Raw genomic sequence first — 10051 nt, 5'->3', positions numbered from 1 at the left:
GGGGTAGTCGCCCCCTCCTGCCCCCCCGCTGCCGCCGCCACTGATATGAGCCCTGATGAAGACAGACGGTCATGCAAAGCAAACGGTTTTAAATAAAGGTGCCTTGCTATTAAATCATTTACCAGCCTGATGAACTTTCCTATGGAGCGTTTATGGCGTTTATGATTTTATTCATTTGTTGTTTTTTTTTTAAATTCCATTATTCATCAGGAGGTCATCAGAACGAAGATAGGGAATCCTACCGAGGAACAGTCTCTGTGACCATGACAGGCAAGACGTGTCAACGCTGGGACAGTCAGACACCTCATCAACACGACTACACACCTGCTGACTACCCATCGGCCGGGATGCAGCGGAACTACTGCCGGTGTCAACAGGAAGTTTGGTGCTACACCACGGAACCCAGCGAGAGATGGGAGTACTGCAACGTCTTGTAAAATATTTTTCTTTCATTGTTAAAGTGGCTGCGAGAATATAAGTTGTACCTAACTTGAGTTCGCAGCAACTTAGTCCATGTCTTTTCATTTGTAACCATCATTCTGCCTCTGAATAAATAAAAAAAAAAACGTACCATCATGTCGTAAGATCTAATTGTGTGATGATTTATTATGACATCAACCATATCACAACAGTCGGAGCCCGGAGGCTGAACTGATAAACGATATTACAGAATTTGACGTCCAATCATTAAAAAAATATTTTCCAAACACTGAAGCTAAACTCAAACGCAAAATTATTACAACCATCATAATCATTCATATCTTCACAACGATTTTTAAAATTGAAATACCTTAAAATCATAAAGAAAATACAAGTTACAAGTAACTTATCTACCTTCCCACCTACCTAGTCCCTTGACCGACCAGGTCGTCGGGGGGACAAGGCAGAGTTTTCCAATTGGCGATATTAAAAACAATTACATGTTCAGTAAAAGTATCACACTTCAGAATTTCCAGATTACTACTAGAACGGCTCTGATTTCGCATGGGCTCATGTTACAAATTACACAAATTTGCTTGGGAATAGGTCGTGAGAACGTTCTGCCAGATCGGCTACTCTTTGGGGATCGACTGGGGAAATGTTTCACAGATTTTAAGACGTTCGGAGGTGAATGGGAGGTTCGGATTTGGTTGACTGGCAGGTGTTCGGGAGAAGGTCATGGCGCGGTCGGGAGATAAATTCGACTCAAATCTAACCCAAATTCGAATCGATTCTTTTTGGAAAGGCAGTAAAATCTGGTCAAAATGCTCATGAACGTCAAGCCAACCTTGGTCGGCCTGTGCTTTAGCTAATGCCATGTGGGATACGCGAGTTGGACCGTTTCTAGATCTGTGTCTAAAGGGGGTTCCATTGTTGTCTTGAAAGTCCATCTGTGTTGCAAAACGTCATTACGTTCAAACTGTAATTTCCAACGTTGGACTTTCCAACATTGGGTAATCGGACTTTCGACTCAGATTTTCGACTGTACAACTCCAGTCTTTGTCAAGAAATTAGAAATCCACTTCTTCTGTGACGTAACGTTCAGCAGAATACACAAGTGGCTGAACAACTGAACATCGGCAGAACACCAGCTGACCACCAGCCGACCACCGAAGTCAGACCAAAATGGCCGCAGTGGATGCAAATGAGGACTTAATTTGCATAATTAATGTCATAATCACACACAAAAGACACAAAATATAACAACAAAATTTACAAAACGCTTCATGGAGGCATGAGTTCGACAAAATTAATGCGTAATACATTGATATATTTGATACCATTTTTGAGCCATTCTCTAGAGATGACCATTCTTACAACATTTTCCCCATGAAACGCCAGTACAATAGGTGTAAAATGCAATAAAATCTATACGCGACATCATTAAATTGTATCCCGGCACATGTACGTGTACGTGACATGAAATGAGACATCCATGCGGTCAAAAACCCTGATCAAAGTATCTTCTTTCTAACTCTACATCAAAAGCAACGTATCAAAAGAGGTTAACCCTTCGCCACAGATGTGAAGTCTTCGGAACAAAGCGGACGCCCGCGGGGGATCGGCGGCAGCCCCCGTGCCAACCTCCGGGAATGTCTCGTAAGACGGTATGATTAACTCACATTCACGGTGTCGAGCCCGTTTTCTACTCTGAATAAGAATGAGAGGTGATCAAAAGAAAGATGTAATAGGTTTTTCTCGAGTCGGCACGACTCAGAGTTCAGCTCAGTCTTGAAGTCTATTATTGCTTGTGGTGCTGCCGGCCTTGGGCGCTTCTGTGATAGCCATCATCGGGCATTGAACCATCCAGGTAATGTTGAACTGAAGAACTGCCCAGAACGGCGGAAACACGTCTCTTACTACAGTCCATTAAGGTTAAGTTGAAAAGTTGCACTTCCCCCCCCCCCCACCCCACACACACATACATATACGGGTAATTTAAAGACCTAACACCATGCAGACAAGAAATATGTCGTTAGTGTGCATAGATTATATATTAGAGCTAATATAAAAATGAATAAATACTAGTTTCAGCGGATCCGTAACCTCCAAAAATAGAGGTGTTTCACGTTCTAATTTGCATGATACATTTCAACGATTATCAGTACTTAGTACCTATGTACAGGGCAAATTCTAGTCATCACGATTACCAAACAAGAGGTTGCTTCTTGAGAAATTTGCATATTAATCTGTCTATTTAATCCTATCTGGACGGGGGGGGGGGGCTAAAAGTGCCCGCGCCAACTTTGATGTCACATAGCGTCTGAACGGCTAGTGCTAGAACGGTCAAACTTGGTGACTTTTCCTAGAATATTGTTGGCAACAATTCTGTATCATTGGAATAAAATAATGATTTTTTGTGTTGCCATGGCAACGGCTTTCTGACAGGCATTTTTTGCTAAATTTAGTAATTTTCGATTCAACAATAGAATTTTATGGGTTTTATGTCAAGTTACACATAGTTTCTAATATCAATAACATCCACTATAATTTTATGAAAATTTTGGCTGTTCAACACACATAGCCATGGCAGCCCGACAAGCCTACGCATGTCAATCCAGCATACGCCTTAGAAATAATTACTTAGGCCTCATACAAAATCGTCTACTACTGCGTATGATAGTAAATGGGATCAGTTAAAATACAGCTCATTAAACAGCGTTATTAGGCCACAGCAAGTAATTTTTATAGATGACATCAGCGCGCGCAATCATTTTCGCCTGATTTTGGAAAAAAAAATTCGTTGCCTTCTGACAGTGGTCAACATGCCGAAAATGGTCAAGGATGTCTGTTGCCATGCCGGAAGGTGGATGGCAGATAACTATGAACAGAGGAGACAAGAAAAGGCTCTGATTTAATGTTTTGTTTCTTACTTTGATGCAGTGATATGTGATGCTGGCTGTGTATATGTGATGTTCTCACTAAATAAAAACCATGTGTACAATGATTGAGTCAAAATTTTTAAAAGTAGGAACTGGCCCGCCTTGTTTGTTTTTTCGCCCGCTCGCATTAGATTTGGAGTCTGCGTAGGATAAAATCATCCATAAAATTTACTTGCTGTGGCCTTATTGTCATTCTTGCAACGCATGGCACTGTGCCAATTTATTGCATTAACAACATATCCGGAACTCGCACGTCGATAGCAACCAGAAAAAAAGAGGTGTTCCACTTCGTGTCATTTCCAATATTCCCCGGCTAATAGAGTTCACGTAGCCGTTGCAATCCCTGCTCTATGATGGGCTATAATAAGGTTCGCGATCAGTAAGCGTGTTTGCCGTCTGTCATTATATGGCAGCATTTCTCCTGTATGTTGTGGCCTCCGACAGCAGGCTAGACTGTGTAACGGCCCTGAGTCTCCTTGGTACTAATTCTCTTAGGCCACAGCAAGTAACTTTTATGGATGACATCATTACGCGCGCATGAATGTTCGCCTGAAAGGAAAGAAAGGAATTTTGTTGCCCTCATTGGTAAACATGTCGAAAATGGGCAAAGATGTCTTGCCATATATCTGCATGCCGGAACGTGGATGGCAGATAAATACGAAGAGAGGAGACAAGAAAATACTCTGATTTAATGTTTTGTCTTGTACTTTTATGCAGTGATATGTGATGGTGGCTGTGTATATGTGATGTTCCCGCTGAATTACATGTAAAACCATTTGTTAAATAGTTTAGTCAAAATTTGGAACCTTGTTTTTTTCGGCCCCCTAGTTGTTTTTTCACCCGCTCGCATTAGATTTGGAGTCTGTGGAGGATGTCACCCATAAATATCTAGAGCCAGCCTGCGATACAAAACAAGAAACCGTTTTCTGTCAGCGACATCGCATTTCATTTTTGCCACACAGATATCATTATGCTATGGAATAGGATTTTTTTAACTACATTATAATGGAATAGAAAATTGACTTTAAAAGTCCAGCCCTTTTTGTGAGCTATACCTAGTCTCCACCAGAAATGGCGGGGCAATGGAGCTTCTCTGACCGGCTCTCTTCTCTGGCCAATTAATACCCTTTTTAGGCCGATTTCTACGATTTATTCACCCCGCAAAAGAAGTCTGGTGGAGACTAAGCTATACCATCCATAGTTAGATTAAGTCAAAAGTATACTTTATTGGGCTGAAAGAGAGGAATGTCTTTGTTGTCTCATATTAGATGTCTTTTGTGTTCTGGGATGTCAAGGGTGACACCGACTCTGCACGGTCCCTTTCAAAGCCTTAAGTGAATTTAGTAGCTTGGCCTAGCGTGGGCGAGAAAGCGCCAGAGGGCGAAGAAGAGAAAACTCCCACGTCAAATACGCGACTTAAATCTCTAATAAAATACCGAGCGTCTCAAACCTTAAGTGCTTCTCGTATACGTTATTTAGCTGGCTTGCTTCACTTTCCTGGGCGCCATTTTTGAAGCGATGTGCAATGATGAAAAGTCGTGTTATTTCTAATTGGGTGTTGATGAGACTGTAATCGTTTGCAGTCATGTCAGAGCCGTGTATACGCGTAAACGTCCCAGCGGTACGTCTTTACGTTCTATTCTCACGGTTAGGCCACAGCAAGTAATTTTTATAGATGAAATCAGCGCGCGCATTAATGTTCGCCTGATTTTGGGAAAAAAAAACTAACAAGATATTTTGTTGCCTTCTGACAGTGGTCAACATGCCGGAAATGGGCAAAGATGTCTGGCAGATAACTATGAAAAGAGGAGACAAGAAAAGGCTCTGATTTAATGTTTTGTTTCTTACTTTGATGCAGTGATATGTGGTGCTGGCTGTGTGTATGTGATGTTCCCACTGAATCAAAACCATTTGTACAATGATTGAGTCAAAATTTGAGAATGTAGGAACCTTGTTTTTTAGGCCCGCCTTGTTTTTTTCGCCCGCTCGCATTAGATGTGGAGTCTGCAGAGGATGTCATCCATGAAATTTACTTGCTGTAGCCTTAAATTGTAACAACTTGTAGCTCACAGGGTTATATTAGGAACATTCAATCCAGCTGTGTCAGAAGATATAAATTCGCACAACACGACGAATCCATCTGAATTGTTCACAATGGGTAAAACATAAAGCATGTACATTAAAAGTATTCAATACAATCTTAGAGCAACAAAACTGGCTTTTCAAGGTCATTCTTTTCATGTATAAGTTGAATAAACCCTATCCCAAGGTATACCGATAGCTTTATGGCAAAAATGCGATGTCCCCGAATACTGGTTCTAGCTATCAATGGGTTGTACCAAAAAATAAAGAAACGCCTCACGTAGCTTGTTTCTGAGTTATTTCAAAAGTATAAAATTATGAAAAAAAAACGTGCTAAGAAATGTCGTTAATATCATTTTCCTTAAATAAACCGAATAACCACAGAATCCTCATTGATTAAACATGTGCAGTGACAGTCAGGGATAATGTTATGTGCGGATGCTGGAAAACGTGGGTGGTGATGTAAGATCCAAGCCTGCCAGCATGCATGTAAATCGTTATTATTATTGTCTTTATTATTGGTATGGTTTGAATTATTGTTTTTGTCGATTTGTAAGCAATTATGATTCATAGCTAAGTCTTATCTGTTGTCCATTGTTAAGTTTCGTTATAATCATTATTGTTATCAATATTTTTGTGACAATAATTATTGTTGTTATTCTCTTGGTATTGATTATTTTTTTGATTTGCCCTCTTGTAATTTTTTTTTAAATTTGGTCAGGCAGCATAAAAGGATTGCCCTGTTTCCCTCGGCCGTCTGCATATGTGTAATAAAGCTAAAATACAATTTTGATAAAAGCTGAAAAAATGCTTCAAAGCTTGATGGATCATTTTAAGCATAGATTGACGCATTCATGGTTATATGGGCTTTAATACCGGGAACTATACATACATTCAGTTGTGTTGGGAATCATCTACAGCACAAGATAAATTTCACCAGCTCATTCTACAAAAATTCATTCTTTGAGCTCACATTAAAGGAAGGGGGTTAAGGTTCCGTTTCTTTATGTGTACCTTTACGGCTGCTTTAAGGGGCGCTTAAAGATAGAATTTATGTTCAGTGTCGGCTCTTTATTTGACAACACCTGACAGAGTAATACGAGTCAGATATTTGCTACGAGCCAACGCTCACACCAGGAGGGATCACTCCGCATGTTAAACTAGACAGCCCCCCTCCTCCTCCTCCTCATAGGACGGCATATTCAATTAGATATTCAAGACTGGAAGTGGAAGCTATCACACAGGCACTTGGACTGAGTGCTTGGGCAGGAGAAGACACCATCTAGACTGATGGCCTAGACGTGCAGTCTCCAGTGTAGGGACTGGCTTCACGTGCAGCAGCACACACGGGTCGCGACTGGCAAGGTAAGATAACCCACGTTGCTCAGCTGGTACGTTAGAGACCACTGTTTCTCTGCTATTCTCGATTTCCGATAAATCCGTGAGTGGACCGTCAGCGGTCATTTCTCGTTTGGGGAGACATCGCAACGTCTGCAACAACAGCACTGAACAACTACGCTCTTCTCTCTTATCCTAAAGATTATTTAGAGTGCGTCTGCATGTATCATAGCATTAACTATGGATCTATAAGCAGTAAAGTAACTGCAATAGCTTTGCAAGCCGTGTGGTGAAATAGCATAAGCTGGTAAACATTTTCCAAATATTACGCCAATGTTAAAACAGTAAATAAAATGTATAAAATGTATCATCGATTCAACTTCGTTAAAAACTGTAGCTTGACAATACTTAAGAATAGATTTTATTATCTATATTAAATAATCAGCAATATTTCAGGAAACTGTTTCCCTTGTTTGCGGTGACTAGCAGGGAGAAAATTGTTAGTGTCCGAAGTTGTCAATTAAGCCAGAAGCGCGGTGCGCCTATATAATTGTTTCCCATGGCAATTCGTAATTATCGTCTTAGAGACATCGGGCGCACAGTGACAAGCAACATCTATGTGACACCTATAATTCAAACCTAGAAGTAATCATTACGCCAAATAAATGTAATTTACCATGCGATGCCAACAAGATCCCGAAACAGATATCACTGAAATCAATGTTTCTTATTATAACAGAACACTGTTTTTAACGATTTTATTGTTAATATCATTTTTCGTGGGAGAATTCAATTCTTACAATGTAAAATTAGGCGACTGAACCTGTGCAGTGATGCCAAAATATACGCTTTACCAGTTTGGACCTAAATTTGGACTACAATGATGAATAGCATGGAATTCCTCGCAGACCTGTACAAAGCTGTAGACAGACGATATGACTTGAAACGACATAAGTATCGGTTTCTGATAGATGGGTATAAGATGAATGGGTTTAAGGTGTAAGACGTTAACAAGTCTCCTCACGGACAAGTGCGGATTGTATATCGTTATTAATGATTTTCTTCTTACAGAATCTATCAGGGATTTGATTAGCCCATGTGTACTGCCTTCCTGCAGTGGTCTCTAGACGACTTTAGATGCATTTGATATTATATGTCTTATCATTTTGTACACAGGCAGCCCACACAGCCCATGGAAGGTAAACAATGTGGTGATATTCACCAACTCCAACTGCCATTCGTAACAATCTCAAACCTGTTGAATATTTCTGTTCTTTATTTAAAACATGCTAACATAAATCCATGAACTATCAATATATAGTCCAAACGTCATATACAAATTATAGTCAGCATTCAGCAGGTCTGCAAATTTTATATTTTTTGTCGTTTTTGATATCAAGATGTTTGTTCCATTTTACCCATGGAATGGTACAGGCAGTGTTGTAAAAGGAGGCATGTGTCGACATATATAACCTAGCAATACTACGTTTACAACTAGTGATATCCCCCATCCCTTTCAGCAGTCAAAAATAAAATATACGAAGAAGATATGTTATTTTAGAATCATAAGTAATTCATAACTATAAACTGTACATCCGGTTGCTTATAGACACAAATGACAATGACAATGAAATTTATTGCATATTTATTTCCCATTGAGGCTTAATGCAGTACGTTAGCTGCAAATGAGGAATGGGGAGACTATATTATTCTATATCTAAGCTTTACAGATTGCTTCTCTCTTTGAGACATCCATCTCATAATTTAAAGTACTTACGTGTGGTAATATGTGCTATTTGTGATTCCAGGCAAGTGATATCTTGAGTCACCTTGCGTTATGCGCCTAAAATAATGGATAAGCAGTGAAGAAGAGATGAGCATAAAACTTGTTATTAGAAAGAGAGCTCTGGTAAAATATTTTATTTATCACATGATGTAAAAGCTGGATAGAAATGGTAATTTGCACTAGCACTGCAAGAGCAACTGTTGAGGGCAAGTCTTTATTATTGTTGTTGTTTGTTTACACGTATATGTTAAACCAGACACTGAGTCGTTTAGGGCCCAAACTGTTTATCATCTTCATCACGTTTTGCACATTCGTCGTGGCAACTTCAGCAGCGTGCGGCATTTCTAACGCAGACGTGCGGGTTAAACCGCGGGCAGCGCCGCTAAGTGTGCAGATCCAATTCTAGATGTCGGACCTGGTCTTGACCTAATGCAAATTTGTCACCGCCTGGCGTTCCTGATATTCTGTTTTAACAACTTCCACTGCGCGTTTTTAAATCTGAGGCTTTGCCCGAGTGGCTTGAAGGCATAGACAGTCGCCAGACGAAACTGGTATCAGATTGCCTAAATGAGAATAACATTGTAACTATCACTGGGTAGCTGATCTCACAGCCTTAGAGTGGGAACAGAAAGTACAGCTGTCTTGCATTCGGATTACGACGCATGCATACTTTTACAGTCTAAGGTAATCCATGTGTAAGAAAACTTATATCCTAGCCTGCTACATGTGATGTAGAGACTTGCGTAAACCCTTGCATTCACCAACATTGAGCTCAAACGTTGTGCTCTAGCACTTAACACGATTCTGAAGTTTTGCAAGCTACTGCTACAGAAGTTTACAAAAATGCATTTCAGAAATTATCGTTCCGTCGCTATTTAATTGAGGGAATATTTTTTGTCCTGAGACGTTTTCAGAACTTTTGAATCTACCCCAAAGTGCTTCGGGTTTTGTGCGATGGGATTACGACTGGCAGAACGTGCTTCGACTGTAACCTTGGCCTTTTCTGAAGCTGCCAGAAAACCACGCTGTAGCTTTTGGAGAACGGCTGAAATTGGCTCGGAAAACAGAATCGTTTTTGACGCAAATCATTGATGTAGTAACAACTGTATTCTTTGGAAGATGCAAGGTAAAATCTGGAATATCTATGCGGAGGGCAAGGTCCAACACTCTCTCTGAGACTAACTTAAAGACCGGCATGGTTGACGATTCATCCTACCAGCCTCCATCGTTCGCCATCGTTCTCCAACAGTTAGAATAATTCTAAACAGGGTTTCGAGATAATGAATTTAAATGCACAAGTTTGCCTCCCTCGTTGTTTAAGTACTAAAAAAACTCTGTATGTCTGATTTCTGTTTTTATTGAAAGGATTACGCAGCACATATGGCTTTATAGACACGTGACGCATGCAATAAATATAAATTGGCAGAATTGTTTATGACGTCCTCTGTGTCTGTGCAAGGGTCGTTAGTGGTCCTTTATTCCT

Source organism: Branchiostoma belcheri, unplaced genomic scaffold (assembly GCF_001625305.1).
Source record: "Branchiostoma belcheri isolate BF01 breed outbred unplaced genomic scaffold, Haploidv18h27 scaffold9, whole genome shotgun sequence".
Classification (NCBI taxonomy): domain Eukaryota; kingdom Metazoa; phylum Chordata; class Leptocardii; order Amphioxiformes; family Branchiostomatidae; genus Branchiostoma; species Branchiostoma belcheri.
The sequence above is the reverse complement of the archived record's forward strand: the minus strand, read 5'-3'. Positions refer to the sequence as shown.